This window comes from Oryzias latipes, chromosome 23, assembly GCF_002234675.1.
Source record: "Oryzias latipes chromosome 23, ASM223467v1".
Lineage (NCBI taxonomy): Eukaryota > Metazoa > Chordata > Actinopteri > Beloniformes > Adrianichthyidae > Oryzias > Oryzias latipes.
This window is the reverse complement of record NC_019881.2, coordinates 19942997-19958004: the sequence shown is the minus strand read 5'-3', so window position 1 is coordinate 19958004 and position 15008 is coordinate 19942997. Positions and strand designations below refer to the sequence as shown.

General features: G+C 37.6%; 1 protein-coding gene and 1 long non-coding RNA gene across 4 annotated transcripts in view; one reads left to right on the top strand and one right to left on the bottom strand.

Annotated features, from left to right (window-relative positions):
• LOC101162723 (ankyrin repeat and BTB/POZ domain-containing protein BTBD11-A) overlaps positions 1 to 15008 on the bottom strand; it is a 185132-nt gene that overhangs the window by 33384 nt on the left and 136740 nt on the right. The window lies entirely within an intron of this gene.
• Positions 2992 to 15008, top strand: part of LOC111946955 — a 126944-nt gene continuing 114927 nt past the window's right edge. For both annotated transcript variants that reach the window (XR_002872805.1, XR_002872806.1), the window contains exons 1-2: positions 2992 to 3434; positions 4318 to 4402. This is a non-coding gene — a long non-coding RNA (uncharacterized LOC111946955). The remainder of the gene's footprint in view (positions 3435 to 4317; positions 4403 to 15008) is intronic.

The window sequence follows — 15008 nt, the reverse complement described above, 5'->3', positions numbered from 1 at the left end:
AATATATAAGCGATTCTTAAATTTCAATTTATTTTGGTTTAACAATTTTACGACCAATTTCCAAATCAACCCTTTAAAGCCTACCAAATCAAAGAATTGACAAAATATTCAGCGTTCTCTTTAGAATTCAAGTTTTCTTTTACTCCTTCAACAATATCTTTAATGAAAAATGGTATCAGTTATGATATGTCGGGTGATCTCATATGTTTTTGCTCATATTTGATCCATACATTAACATGAAACTTTATCAAATGTAATTAAGTATCATGAAATTTTGAAATACTTTGATGTGGCGAGTATTTATTAAAAAAAATAATTAAAAAAATATATTATTTTTTGTGACACAGGGCAACCATAAAAAATAAAGTATTCTCATAGTAAATTTACATGAATACAGTTATAAATTTATGTTTCAAAAAGTCATAATTTTACAAAAGTCCTCCTTTTAAAGAAAAAAAAATGTTTCAACAAAGACAACCAAACACTACCCCTTTAATTGTTGTTGCAGACAAATCAAAACATTCAGATGGGCGTCTTACTGCTTAGGATTCTCTTACTTTTTTTTGCAAATGTACAATTTTTTTTTTTGAAGTATGACGACTTTATTTTTGGAAAAAACATGACGTTTTTTCTTTGTAAAATTATGACTGTTTAAATGTTTAAACTTGCAATTTTGTTATTGTTGTAAACGTTTCTTATCTTTTTTATATATCTTTTTCTAATACATATTTTCTTTTATAATAGTTTTCACCCTGAAGTTTAGAAATTTTGCAAAACTTTTCCCGCCGCAAGTGTTTTGGAGATGCAACTGCCCTCTGGTGGACTGATAAGGCACGACAAGGCAGAAAACATGTTTTTAGGGGAAGTCTGGATCGTGCTAATGAGATAGGGGTCTTAAGGCCCGTACACACCGGGACGAATATTCGCCAGGCGTTATTCGCCAGCGTTTTTCGCCACGTCTTTTGTGTTCACACCCAGGCGATTTTCGCTGACGATGAGCCGAGCGAACATGCAATTTCATTCCCTGACATTAGATGGCGCGTATGTAAACAGAAATACTCCTGTACACAAGGTGGCGCTGCGCAACTTTACGATTCTTAAAGTCGCTTTTCACTCAGAAGAAGAGAGCAAGTATTTACGCGCTTGTCAGAATCATACAAAGAAAACATGAATATTTCAAGCATCAGTAGCTCCAACTGGTGCTTGGTTCGGGGATATTTTAGAATGTCCGTCATTATTTCATCGCTGCTGTGTAGACGCTACTTGGCGTCTATCTTCTTCGCTGGTATGTGTGCTCAGCAAGGCAGTTTTGTGTTTGAGCGCCCCCAAGTTGTGTTTTACTGTAACTTCAGAAGCTCCAGACACGTGTGCAAAAGCGCAATTCTCATTGGTCGAATAGATTTCGACGCGACGCGTCGAAAAAAAAAAACGAACCCGAGGCGTTTTTTTTTTTTTACGCTTTGGCGCGTGGCGTTTTTTCGCGTCGGTGTGCACACTCACATTGGTGCCCTTTGTTTAGTCACGAGGCGTTAAACGTCGACGAAAATCGCCGGCGAAATTCGTCCCGGTGTGAACAGGCCTTTAGATGGAACACATGTGACAGAAACAGTTATGTGGGGTTAAAGGACAGCAATATTTAAACCTGTGCTGAATACAAACACATCTTGATCATTTCAGCACTCATTACAGCAAGAAAATTATGTGAAAATTCTCCGAAGATCTCTGGGACTCTGAGGTAAATCAGCTGTGAAATTTCAACAAGCTTTTTATTTTTATTATTATTATTATTATTATTATTATTTTGTTCTGGCCATCACTGTTTGAAACACAATTAGGGGTGAAATAAAAGTCAGTCTGAATGCCGCCAAAGTTCAGCTTCTGTCTTCCAATTTTCTACAACACAGATGCAGAAAGTTTAGATTCACAGAAGCATAAAAGTCCGATTTAGACTGTAACTCAGCAGCTTATTGATGACCCTGTTAGTAATGTCTGTTAGAACAGCAAGATCAAGTAGAAATATTAAGAAATGATTCAATGATCAACTTCCTGGAACTATCAGAGACTTTAGGAGAAACGTGAATGTTTTAAAGTCATCGTCAAATGTTTGGCTTCAAAACAAGTCAGTTTGAGAGCCAGAGATCGTCCATCTGTCACTAAGAGGCTCCTGGCAGAGTTCAAAGGCTTTCAGGTAAAAAGAAAAGCTCAGTCAGCTCAGTCCCCCCTCCAAAGAGTTTCACCAACGCTGCATGGAAAATTGAGCAAATCCAGAAATTATGGACCACGACTGAGAAATGTTTGGTTATGTGTCTTCAATCTTGTCACTTCACTGGTGCAGGTATTTCTGCGAAAACCTGGACTTGCTGTCAGACTGATTAAATCAGGAGGCTTGATACAAAACATGCTAAAGTGCGATTAGAGCTACAACCTGGAATTGGTGGAATACAGTTTTTCACTGCAAAAAACAGATGTCTAACCGAGACATACAAACTAAAAATCTGCCCAAGATATTGTTTCATCTGGTTTTGACAAAGAATAGAATGTTTATGTCTTTTGTTTCTTAATTGGTTGCTGCAACCTAATTTTTCTTCTTTTTGGTAGGCATAATTAGTTAAATTAAAGTCCCACTCTGTTAAAAACTGCTGTTTGTCTTGTTGCGCTGTGCCACCAATCTCACCCACAACTCAGAGGTGAATTTCGAATGAACTCCTGCCGCTCTGCAGAAACTATGTCCTAGAAAACAACACCGTTTTTAATAAGCATTCTGGCTAAACTTGCATGATAATAATTAAAAGACTGCTGGGAACGCTTTTAAAATGGATCAGAAGATGATCGAAGTGGGTCTTTAAATGATTAAGGCTCTGTTTTGAATAAAACAGCATATTTTAAACCCATTTTTAGCCACAAAAACTTTGTTGTAAGACCTCCAGGTTCAATTCACATGTCTCAATTTGAGTACAAACATTTATTTACAGGTTTTTTATCTGTCAAAGACCTGAGCTGAGTCCGGTTAGCAAGTTCTGATCTGAATATTTGCTATTAATACACAATTCTGTTGTGTTGTTTTTTTTGCTTGAAATGTCTCTGATATTAAGGTCATTTGGGGACATAATTGATGTATGATTTTTCTTTTTTATGTGTTCCTTAAGTAGTATCTTCAAATGAAATATTCCCCTCTTGAGTGAGTCTTCCCAAAAGACTGCCCACAATAAAGCAGACACACTGAAGCACCTTTTCCGCTGCAGTTCCTACCATTGCCAGCAGATGGCTCTGCCTTCAAAACGGAAATGGTCTTTAGCGGCACTTTCTACTTCCTTGACAATTTTAATTGGATATACGAAATGCTATCTTGTGTTTTAAAGGAAATATTCACTTTGAAAATGATGGTTAAAGCCTTATTTTTTTTTATAATTTGCTATTTGACAGGCCTTGCTCTGGTAGGTAAACTTTAGCGCTCTTTCGCTAGCTTTAGCTATTTAAAATCCCAATGCTAAAGGTGTTTGCTTGCTTCTTACTTTTTTACTTTCAGAAGATTATCCTTCATTCTAATGTTGTTAAAGTTTGGTTTAACTTAAAATATACAATCTTTTTGTCTAAATAAGGCTTCAATGAAAATGTGTTTGCTCCTAAATCAAATCTACTTTTATTTTTAGACTTTCAAAATAAAGCTCTTGATTGTGATAAAATATAAAATAGCTAAAAAAAAAAGAAGTAATTAACTAAAACCTTCTTGTGAAAACTTAAATTTATGTTTTTAATCTCTTTTTATTTTCCTCTATCAAATACACTTAGTTTAGCTTTCTGGTTTTGAAAATGCATATCCAGCAGAAATGCCCGATCTACTTACATTTTTGTTTTTGCTCATTTTAATATTTCAAAAATGTTAATTTTATGCTCATTAAAAATAAATAGAAAGCATGCAAATCATCAACAATATTGCTCTCACTGACAGCTAACAAAATCAGCCCCTGAACAGATTGGTCATTAAAACCATTCAGTTATAAACCACTAATTTTATTAATTTATTTTCGAACATATTTGGATCTTTACTTTTTTTTTTTTAGCTGATTGAGTTTTTTATTTTTGCAGGTTTGGGAGTGAATGTCAGCTTTCATACTAGATTTTAACTTTGCCTTTTTTTGGGTCAGTTTTTAACTAACTTCAAAGAGTTTAGCAAGAAAACCTTTAGAAATGTTTTTATGTGTTAAACTTTGACATCTTTAGAATTCACACGTGCATTTTTACATTATATTTAGGTTTAATGTAGGTTAAATGAAGGCACGAGCTTCACAAACACATTCCTGTCTGTCTTTCGGTTAGGTTGTCAGGGTCAATCCGGTGGAACCAGAGATCCAGAGGAGAAGACGCCGAGCAGAACCAGCTGATTCTACACACTTGAAGAATGGTAGGACCGGACTGATACGTGGAGTTTAGTATAGTTTATCTTCCTTTTTTAACCACTTTTAGACCAAAAACTTTCTCCTCTACTGGATAAAAGCTGCAGGGGATTTCTGACAGATTTTCATCAGAACTCGCAGATCTAAATGTCTATCAGTGGCTGGAGAAAAAAACCAGAATAGTTTGCTAATTTGATTTTTGGCGGGTTATTTTTCAGAACGTAATTCCTGCAATAAACCACAAACAACTGTGTTTAAAACGTCATGGAGGTGGATTCCCGTATTTATCCAGCCTTTCTTTTCATCTGTAGATTTACTATAATAATATTAATAATCTACAGATTATTGTATTATATTTTTAAAAAGCAACCCCACTAAAGGTGGCGTTTGAGAGCAGTGGCTGCATCTGCAGGCTGTTTCCATTCACACAAGTGTAAAGACATTTGAACTGAGCTGCTGCTGTATTAAATCCTGCTGACACTCAGGAGTGTCTGTATTTGTTACAGAGGTTTGTTTGCTTTTGAAATGTTGGTATATTTATCTTAAAAAGGGCTTACTTACAGATTAGACATCAGGAATTTAAATGGGCTCATGAAACTAAAGCTAAAGGATTAAAAGGGGACAAGTTTAAAGAAAAAACGCCTTTAGTCAACATTTGAAGTGGATTCATCGTCAGCATCAGGGTTTTATGTGAGTAGTTCAGGGTCTTCTCTGACGGCTGGAGATTAGATCTTTTTTTCCTGCATGGAGCTCAGTGCTGAAAATGACGACAATGAACCAAAGCGCTAACACTTTGCACTGGGAATAATTAAAGTCAGACGTGTGGTGCAGCAAATTGTGCAAACGCTTGACCTGAAGTGATTTAAGCTTTTTAGCGCAGACCCGGGAACGATCAGAATCAGCAAACGACATAAATCAAGTCGACAAGGTGGAATGAGCCAAGTCCTCCTCAAAGCGTCACCCGGTTTCCCTCACGGGGCCCTGAGATCCCGTCACTGCCCGCCGTGACGCTGTCACGGCCTATCGCTCCCCGCAGAACGCGTCCCGGACATTTAATCATCGCTCGGCGATACGGCCGGCTCGGAGCTCCGCCTTCGGGGCACATTAGCAATTCGGAGGCAGCTATTAATCACAGTCAATTACAGGACATGTCATGATTACCACAGAGCAGCGAGATACTCCAACTAGCAGTTTTTCTAGGGTGGAGTGAATCAGCAGTGGACACATTTTAGATAAAAAGTCAGATATGTCCTTACGTTCAAAGAAAAGAGGACACACACACACACACACAAAGCCGTGTGAGATGTTTATAGTGTGAATACATTATGAGTCAAAGACGAATAAGAAATGCAAAGAAGTGCATTAGATGCAATGACTAATCAGAAAATCAGTGACTCATCTTTTCTTTTTATATAGTTCAAAGAAGTGATGAGGCAGAGGAACGAAGAAGACTAGAATATATGTCCACTATTAATACATGCTAAGGATCGACCATTGACTGTATAAGAGAACTGGACTGAGCGAGTGTGACGTCCGTCACCCACAGAAAACGCTTGACTTCTGACTCCAATTAAATAAAGTCAGTTCAGTCGCAGTTTTTTTCCGCTGGCATGTTGGAGCCAGACGATGCCAGTATGCAGGGATTGATCCAAGTCGGTCTAAGTCAACGTTTCTATGGCAACCACGCTTGTTAATCAGGGGTGAGCTTGTGGAAAGTCCACACCCCTACCGCCCTACCACTTGAAAGCGAAATCAGTCAATCGATCGATTCTAATGTTGGACGCCAGCAGGCTCCACCTACTTTAATTGAGACATCTGATTGGCTAATTTATGAGTTAAACAACGTGCACTACAGAAATAACGTCATGACAAAAATTAGGGTTAGCAACAACACGTTAAAAACAAGTATCAGAGTTACTATGGTTATCCTGACCAATAAACTGTTTATTTGACTTTAGACGTTTATGGGATTTTGGGTTATTGCAGCCAGCGGGTACTTCCTGTTTCCTGAACGCCAGGGTGGAGGGCGTCACTCAGTCCAGGTCTCACATACAGTCAATGGAGATTGATGATAATTAGGCTGAGCTGTTAGATCGGACGATATTTGGCATTTTTAAATTAATTCATTCTGTTTGGTGATCGGAGGTCAATATAAAACTCTGTTGTTTCAGCTCAGATGCAGCTTTGCCCATGGTGCGATCTGATTGGTTACTCAGATAACAACACGTCCAATGATAGAAAAGATACCAAGTATGAGGTCATAAATGGAATCCTCACACACAGAGGAGGAAAAACATTTTCAGCCATAAGAATCTACTAAGGGTGGTTGCAGTTGAGGGTACATGAGCTGAACAAAAAGTCTCGAATTTGTAATGAATATCCCGGTGTACTACATCTATACTAGTAGCCTTAGCTACTTACTTATGACATGACGTAAACATGAAAGGCAGCTTCTGTAGCTTGTGAATACAGAAATAAAATGAATCAGTGATGGTTGAATCATATGTGTGGTTGAGAAAGTATAAAAACCTCAATTCAGCCTTGATTTATAGGGAAACACGCTAAGGTAACAGAATACAGAACAAGCTGCGGGACAGACTGACCGTAACTTCCACAGATCAGGAACTATCTGTTAAATATATGAAGCTGCTTTAAGTGTTCACAGCAGAAATAGAGAATTTCCTTTAATTTTAGTCTCAACCGTCAAAGTGGAGCCTGAAAACCGGACGCCAACTTCAGCCTCAACCGGTTTTTATGGTGTAGCGGATAAAACAACGCAATAAAATAATACAACCTTAAATAAGAGAGGTATTTTCTAAGTATACTAATAATCACATTCATTAGCAGCCTCCTTGTAACATTTTAGAGTTCTATATAAAGATATTCATTTTTTCTAAAGGCAAATCTTCTCACTGGCTCTTTTTCTTGCAAAGACACTTCATATTTTGTTTGTGGTTAACTTTGTTAGCTTGGGCTTTTGAATTTAGCGGTTGGAGCCGCCGCTTTAAGAAAGTAGTGGATGGATTTTTAGACCCTTGACGTCTTGACATGCATCAAGAATGAGTCGTAGACGGATGTGGAGGACAAATCTGGTAATAAAGCTTTCTTCAGAATTTAGAAATAATAAATAAAATAGAAGTAATGTAAATTGTCATTTTTTCCTCTGTGGCTCGGTACCAAGTGACCCAAGGACTGACTTTTTCAGATTTTGCCCAAATTTACAAGAAATGCTAATAAGTAAATACAAAAATGAAAATGCAACTTTTCTATAGGAATTATACTTTTTTTTTCCTGGTCAAATTACTCCCGGAAAATATTTTGTCTTTATTACATTTTTTATTGTCAAAAAAACTATCAGCTGCAAACATTTGATCTAAAGGTTGATGCAGTTATCATTAATCCTATAGTATTTTATTGGATGTGAATTTTTTGCACAATTTCATACAAATTGTCAGCATTTTTTAAACTTTTATAGCACAAAACTAAAATCCAAGCACCTTTAACTTTCTTTGGCGTTCTGTTTACATTTTTTAATCACTCGAAGTTCAATGAGGCGGCGCATGAAGAGGAATAATTGTAGTTTAAATAAAAGCAATTTAGTGAAAAGACCTTCCAAAATGATAATGATTTAGAGAATGTATAAAAATATTTATTTGTGACTTCCTGTAACGCTGCAAACTTGGGTTCACAAAGATTTATCATCTTAGTTAATGAGCAAATGATGAAGCAATTAATCCTTATACCCATATGTTTAGCCTATTGGTTGCTTTTTATCAAACAGCCCACACAGTAAAATTATGAAATGACCCAAATACTCCTGGCTTTAAGGTCATCATCGGTTGATTATCCTGCAGATACTTGAATGCTGTAAAGTAACTCATTAAAACATGGCCCGTAACAGCGTCTGAAGCTGCGGTACGTCTGTTTCCAGAGGCGAGCGCTTAAAAAGGGATCGTGCACAGCATGAAGCCATCTGTTCTCCAGCAGAATGCAGGGACACGAGGACACAGCAATGCAAACATGTCGCTGAAACACCTGTGGAGAACTGTATCTCTGATGATGCAACAAGCTGTAAAAAAAACGCACAAATCATTGGTGAGGACGTTGTGATTGTGCTGCTGCAGCTCCAGTCTGCTAAACCTACATTCAGAAAGCACAGAAGGGCGTAAGGTTAAGTTCAACGAGCAAAAAAAACAGATGACTCATTTGTTCGCCCCTTTTTATTTAGTTTAGGTTACAGCTGCATGTCTCTTCTGCACAAGTCATATCCGGTCACGGTCCAAACAGGCCACGCCACTTTTTCTGTTAACTCCTTTACAGGCTATAAGTGCCTCCTCTGGGAAAACATCCAGACACTGTAATAATAATCTAATCTAGTTTTTAATACGCCCTAAATAACTCTACATTCTTCGTACTTCACTGTAAGAGAAGTCTGTAAGTGTTTTTAGTTATTTCATCACATGATAATATTTGCTGCCTGTCCAGTGAGTGGTTAGGAATGAAGCCAGGCTACTTTTTTACTTCTTTTCATCAAATAGCTCTTTAGAAGGTTAATAATAAAAGGTTTTATGGTCGGTTTGACTCCACAAGACACATTTTATTCATGCGCTGAAGGACAAAGGATCAAAACATGAAGTGTCAGTAGAGAAGCTGATTGGAAACTCATTGTTTTGGTGATTTCTTTCACATAGTTTTGAGTTTTTTTCTCTTTTTTGGATTAATACATTTTTATGTTGTCGCTACATGTTTGAATTTTTTCATAAAACTTAAAAAACCAGTTTGGGATTAAATAAATTTGCTTCCTTCCACTCCCTTTCAAGCAATAATACATTTTATGTCTAATTATCCCAAGTTTGTTACGTCATAGTATGACTGTATAAATGCTGATTGTAATGTTTTTGTGTACTATTCTTATTTAATTGCTTAAAATAAACCATTTCAAATCAAATCAAAAATCTAATAATTTTGGTTTAAAAAACAAATTCGCTGTAAAAAAATGCTAACATTTACAACCTGAAATTGAGATTTCTGGACAATTTAAACAAAAAACAATTAAATTAAACAATTTAATTAAAATTTATTTAAAACAGGTTGGGTTTGTGCCAAAAAAGATGGATATCCAGCATTGCTACAAAAAAAATATAGATACATTGATAAAGCAAATTGTTAAGTAGAAACAAAACTCAAAAAGGCCGCAGACTAGTAGTCAAATGTATGTGCCTTAGATATAGTAAAAGTTGAGGACATTCCAGGAGCTTCACTTGACAAATTCTTAGTAATTCTGTTTTTGAAAACATAGAAGTTAAAGAAATTTCTTGAAATAAACCTTGTATTTTTGCAAATCTTCTATTATTTTATCCCCACCCCCAACAAATGTAAACATTTATTTTTTTTTATATTTGGGAACTCTGCTTGGTGCCAAGCAGTTGACTTTACGTCTTAACTCTACTGGAGCTGCCGTCTACGACACAAATCAAAACCTGCACTTTGAACTGCCGTGACTCTGTGACCAATTTCCGTGATTCCAACTGATTCTGCCGTTAAAGAAAGTGGGTGTGTGTGTTAGCCTGGGGCCAGTGCCGCCAGCGAAGTTTCTTCCTGGAAGGGGCGGTTCCTCACTTTGTGATGTCACAATGTGAGAACCCACTCATTTTCATTGACTGGGAGGGGCGGGCAACAGTTTTAGAGGTGGGAATGGATAAAAAGCAGTATTGGATCAAAATACTGCTTTGGGGCTGTTTTTGTGAGGAATTAACATTATATAATACACTTAAAAGCTCAAAAAAGCTTATTTCGCATGATATAGGCCCCTTAAGGTAATTTAAAGAACATTAATACTTGAGCTAAAACTGTTAAATTAGATCTAAATCCAAAAGATTTTCAGTCTTTAAAAAAAATGTCATTTAACAGTGTAAAGACAGGACTCAAGAATGGAACCACAAGATTAAACAACTTCTTTAATTTACAGAAAAACTCTACTTTTAAGGAACTCTCCAAGGTCTTTCTGATGATGGAAGTGAATTAAAATGGGTCTGATCCTTCATTTGTCAGAGGAAGTTGCTTCGTAACAAAAATTAAACGGTTCATTTTTGCTGCTTTATCGCCTCCTAACCTCTCCAGATCTCTGGTTGGACCCGCTGAGAGGGATCAAGCAGTAAAGACCGGCTTTCGCCCGCATCACTTGAGAGGCCAGTGGGTGGTAAACACGGATCACTTCAGCCTATCCTTTAGCTTTTGATGACGTCAGCATTCATGGAGCCTGAATAAGCAACGTGGACTATCCTCCACTCTGTTGTGTCAGACTGGAAAACACATATTTACCTTTATTTAGCCAGTAATGACTCCTTAAGGGTTAAGGAGGTTTGTGAGGTCATCGTGGTCAGAAGGGAGGCTAGGAGTCATGAACGTCATACTATGCAATAGATTAGGACAGTGTTTCCCGGGCCTGGTCTTCGGGGAACACAGTCCTGCATGTTGCTGAAGCTCTTCATCAAACTCTGAAAGCCTGATAATGGCAGTCATCAAAGGCATGTGTGTTTAAGCAGAGTAAAATAATGCAGGACAGAGTTCCCTGGGGGTTGGAAAACACAGAATTAAGACATGTAACCCAGGTTTAATAGAGGACCAAAATCGATTTAACTGTCTCTGTCCCCTACTGGGGTTTTTTGTCTTTGTGGGAGTTACACAACCGCCTCATTACTGCTGACACCGGGCTTGCTTTTGATGCCTTGAGAACAGTGGAAATTGCTTTCACAGTTGTTTGGGTGTGATGGCTCACTGTTCAAGTCAGTCTCCTTGTTCCGCTACGCTCAGTGCTGCCAAGTCACCTTGAGACGTGGCTTCATCTGGCGAGTTCATTCTTGACATCTTCATTCATCTTTTGTCCTTCTTGTAAGAATGTGGAGAGTAAAAGAAAGTGCCTCCAACTCTCCTTTTTTAGTTATTCTTCTTGGCAATCTGCCTTGATGGAATACTTGATCAGAAATACATCTGTGGAAGCTCCTCTTAACGTTGTTAGTAGTTTGTTGCTAACAATTTGCACCCCAGTGAAAGTGAGGCTTGAGAATTAGTATGACACATATTTAACAGATAAAACTCACATTTTTCCATGTTTACCTGTTTTTGTCACTGATAGTTTTTCTATTTAGAGATGTTGCTGGCGACAGCAAATCACACACGCCCTTTGACTTACAGTAACTCTTCTTTTCGACTGTTAAATAACGTGAATGTGAAGTTACGGGTCGGGCTGTTCTACGCAGATCGTTATGGTTACCCTAAAGGCCTTTGGTGGAGCCCCGCTGACTGATGAAAAGGAGTTGTTGGCTTCCCTTAACCCTTTCACTCCAGAGCTTTCGCTCAAGTGTTGACATTCTTTGTTAAGTAACTTTTTTTATAAAACCCTTTATGAAATTATCATAATTCCATTGCATTTACAAATCTGCCTCATAATCAGCTAGTTTACGTAAATTACGTAAAACACTTCACTACTGTGAAGTGTGGCATACCAGCTGCTTTTTTCCACGTCAGGTTTAGCAGATTAACGTTATTTACTAGGGGTGTGTATTATCACAACAATTTAAATAAAAGTGATTTTGAAATGTAATTTCAAAGCTGATTTTTGCTAACTATGTCTTCCATCATGAGAAAAATGCCACAAGGAAACATTAAAAACACCAAAAGCTATTTTCATCTGAATGAGTCTTTATAAATGTCTACTGTGTGCTGCTTCATAAATGGACGACAGATTGTGATGAAGATGGATTATTCTTCTTTTCTGCCTTCACCTGTGTTGAGAAATAGGTTCTAGGTTAAATGGGTTTAAGAATAATGATGCAGTCCAAAGTGGGAAAAGTATTTGAAATCTCATGTAATAAAAAATGAGACGAGCACAGACAGAACCAAGATGAGATGAAACCCTCATTCTCTGTCGGTCGCCACGCTATTATTCCATATTCACACTGGCAGAATGGGATAATGGAGCAAAGAGGATGGGAAAATGTCTGAATTATAACGAGTTAAAATACAAGCATTGATTCAATCCCTGCTAAAATGCAGGGAGCAATATGCTTCATTTATTTATTTATTTTATTTCAAGAGGGCATTGCTTGGTTATGAATTGAAATTCCAAGCAGAAAAAACCTCTCATTTCTCTGCCATTTGCTGCAGCTTTTCATCCGTCCTCTACTGCTGCATGCAGCTTTGCAGAGAGGAGGGGGATTCCTCGATTTGTGGAAATCGCCCAGCCCTGAAAATAAGCACTTTTGCCTCTCTGACTGTGCGCGCTGGAAAGCACCGTGACTCATTTTTCAGGCCGACTGTCGGAAAGCCAAACCGTCCGGACTCCTGAAACATTCTAAAATGGTGGAAAATAAACAACTGGGGAAATGTTTCAAATGATTCGTTAAATCGGATGTTAAACGTTGCGTCTGAAAATACATGCATTTTAGAAAAGGCAACATACGGCCAAAACAGAGAAAGTTTTGCCATTTTTACATCCTGATAGAAAAACCTTCGCCCAGATTTAAAATAATTTCCATTAAATGACTCATGAACCCCTTGATTGCAATTTAAACTTCTGTTTCTCAATGTTATTATTATTTTTTGTTTTTAATACGTTTGCTTGTTTTCTAACTTCAACTACAAAAACTTCATTGATTGATTTACCTTTGGGGCCCTTTGTCTTAAAAGCAATTTAATTGTTAATAAAAAAAGGTTTTCCACCTTTGTCCATTTCAATCACCAGTTTAAAAAAAGAGATTCATAACCATGAAAATGTTGGCTGTAAAAGCTACATTTGCATAAAGAATGGGGCAGCCCTTATATTTTGGGCTTTTTATGAACTACTTCATTTTACAAATTCTTTAAAAAGTCTTGTGTAAAAAATTAAATATTCGTTGTAAGTACTGCAAGTGTTCCGTAGTTTTGTGAGCAACAATTAAAGACATTTGCAAGCTTTTCCTGGCTTATAATGAGGTGATGGTGGGCAATCACATTTACCTCAAGCAAATGTTTTACCAGTAGACTGATTTTAGCTGGTGTAATTACACAAAGAATGTGATTTTTACAATAAAAATATATATTATTTAGTGTTTTTATGAACAATAACTCACAGGAAAAAGAAGAGATCATAATGCTTCATTAGCACTGAATGCCTTTGGTGTGTCAGGGACATCCAGTTTCAGTTTTGAGGCCGTGTCAAACTGCCACTATGTACACTTTGCACATATTAGACGGATGAAAATTGGTTCTATGTGAATACACATGGAAAAAGTGAGAAACTTTGTGGTCTTGATGTGAAATTTTCTACAGATGCATCATGAATGAACCACATTAAAACCATGGAAGTACAAATCAACATAGAACATGAGCTGTTCGTGATTAATGCATTGTTTATATGCAATTCATTTGTATCAATTATATAATTTGAACGTGATGTGCACCGTATTCGCGATATCAAAGTTAAACATCAATGTACATGCGTGAAAAGTCCGTTAGGCATATGTGGATACGCCGTATCCTTTTTTTCTTGTCGTTTTATTTATGGTCAAATCTGTCAGATGTAACGTTGATTTTGACTTTCTTTGACTAATTTGGACACGGCGCCTTTAGTGGTGGGTGGGTGTACAGGAACTGCAGTTAGGAATAACTGAAAGATCCCAGCTTGGAAGTACTTGTTCACATGTTCAATCCAAGGACCTGAGCTGGTGAAGCTTACACATTTGGAGATTACAACCAAATTCTCAATGTAGGGAAAAATCCTGCCTCAGCATTAAAGCGAACTCTGGCTTGAACTTGTCGAGTTTACCGTTCTTCTTTGGTTCAGGCACATCCAAATTTGGGAAAGGGGCTCGCTTGAAGAAGTCTGCACTGTATTACGTTACACCTTCGACTGGAGGTTGGTCTTTAACCCGCAGGCCAGACTCGGCGTCGACAGACACTTTCTGGGTTGCACCTGGTCACAATATGTGGGTTTAGCACTCGTCATTCCTGTAGGCCACACACAATGCGGCACCAGCATAGGAACAAAGAAACCGAGAGTCTGTCTGCAGTCATGTGTCGGAGAAGAGTTCAAACACTCGTCCACATCTGCCACAGGCGATCTCCCCGAGCTCTGACAAAGTCGTGAAAAATGAGTGCATTGGATGAGCGGGGAGATAATGGTGACATTAGAAATAAAAGTCATACTTTTGCCCCTCCAGAGAATGAAATTCTGGCCAGTGTGATGAATGCTCCTCTCCTATAGCCTCTTTTATTATCCATTAATTACCGACCAAGTCAGCTGTGAAATTGCCCTGACAATCAGCTCTGTGAGCCCTCCGCTTTACTTTCATGCATTCCTGTTTATAGTTTAGATATCAAACTAATAGGTTAAAATGGATTTTGGTCAGAACAATTAAAAAGTGTTGATGCAGATCAGATAAGGAACGCTTTATGAGAGGACGCTCATTTTGACCGTGAAACACCTGCTTCATTCCATCGGTTAGTTCTGGACCTGTACTGCGGTAACTGGAGGCGGCGTGTGCATCATTTTCACATCATTACCACGTTATTTTCTGTTATGAGAGTTTGAATAATTACTGTAATTTAACCAGGCCCCAACAGAGATGACTTGTG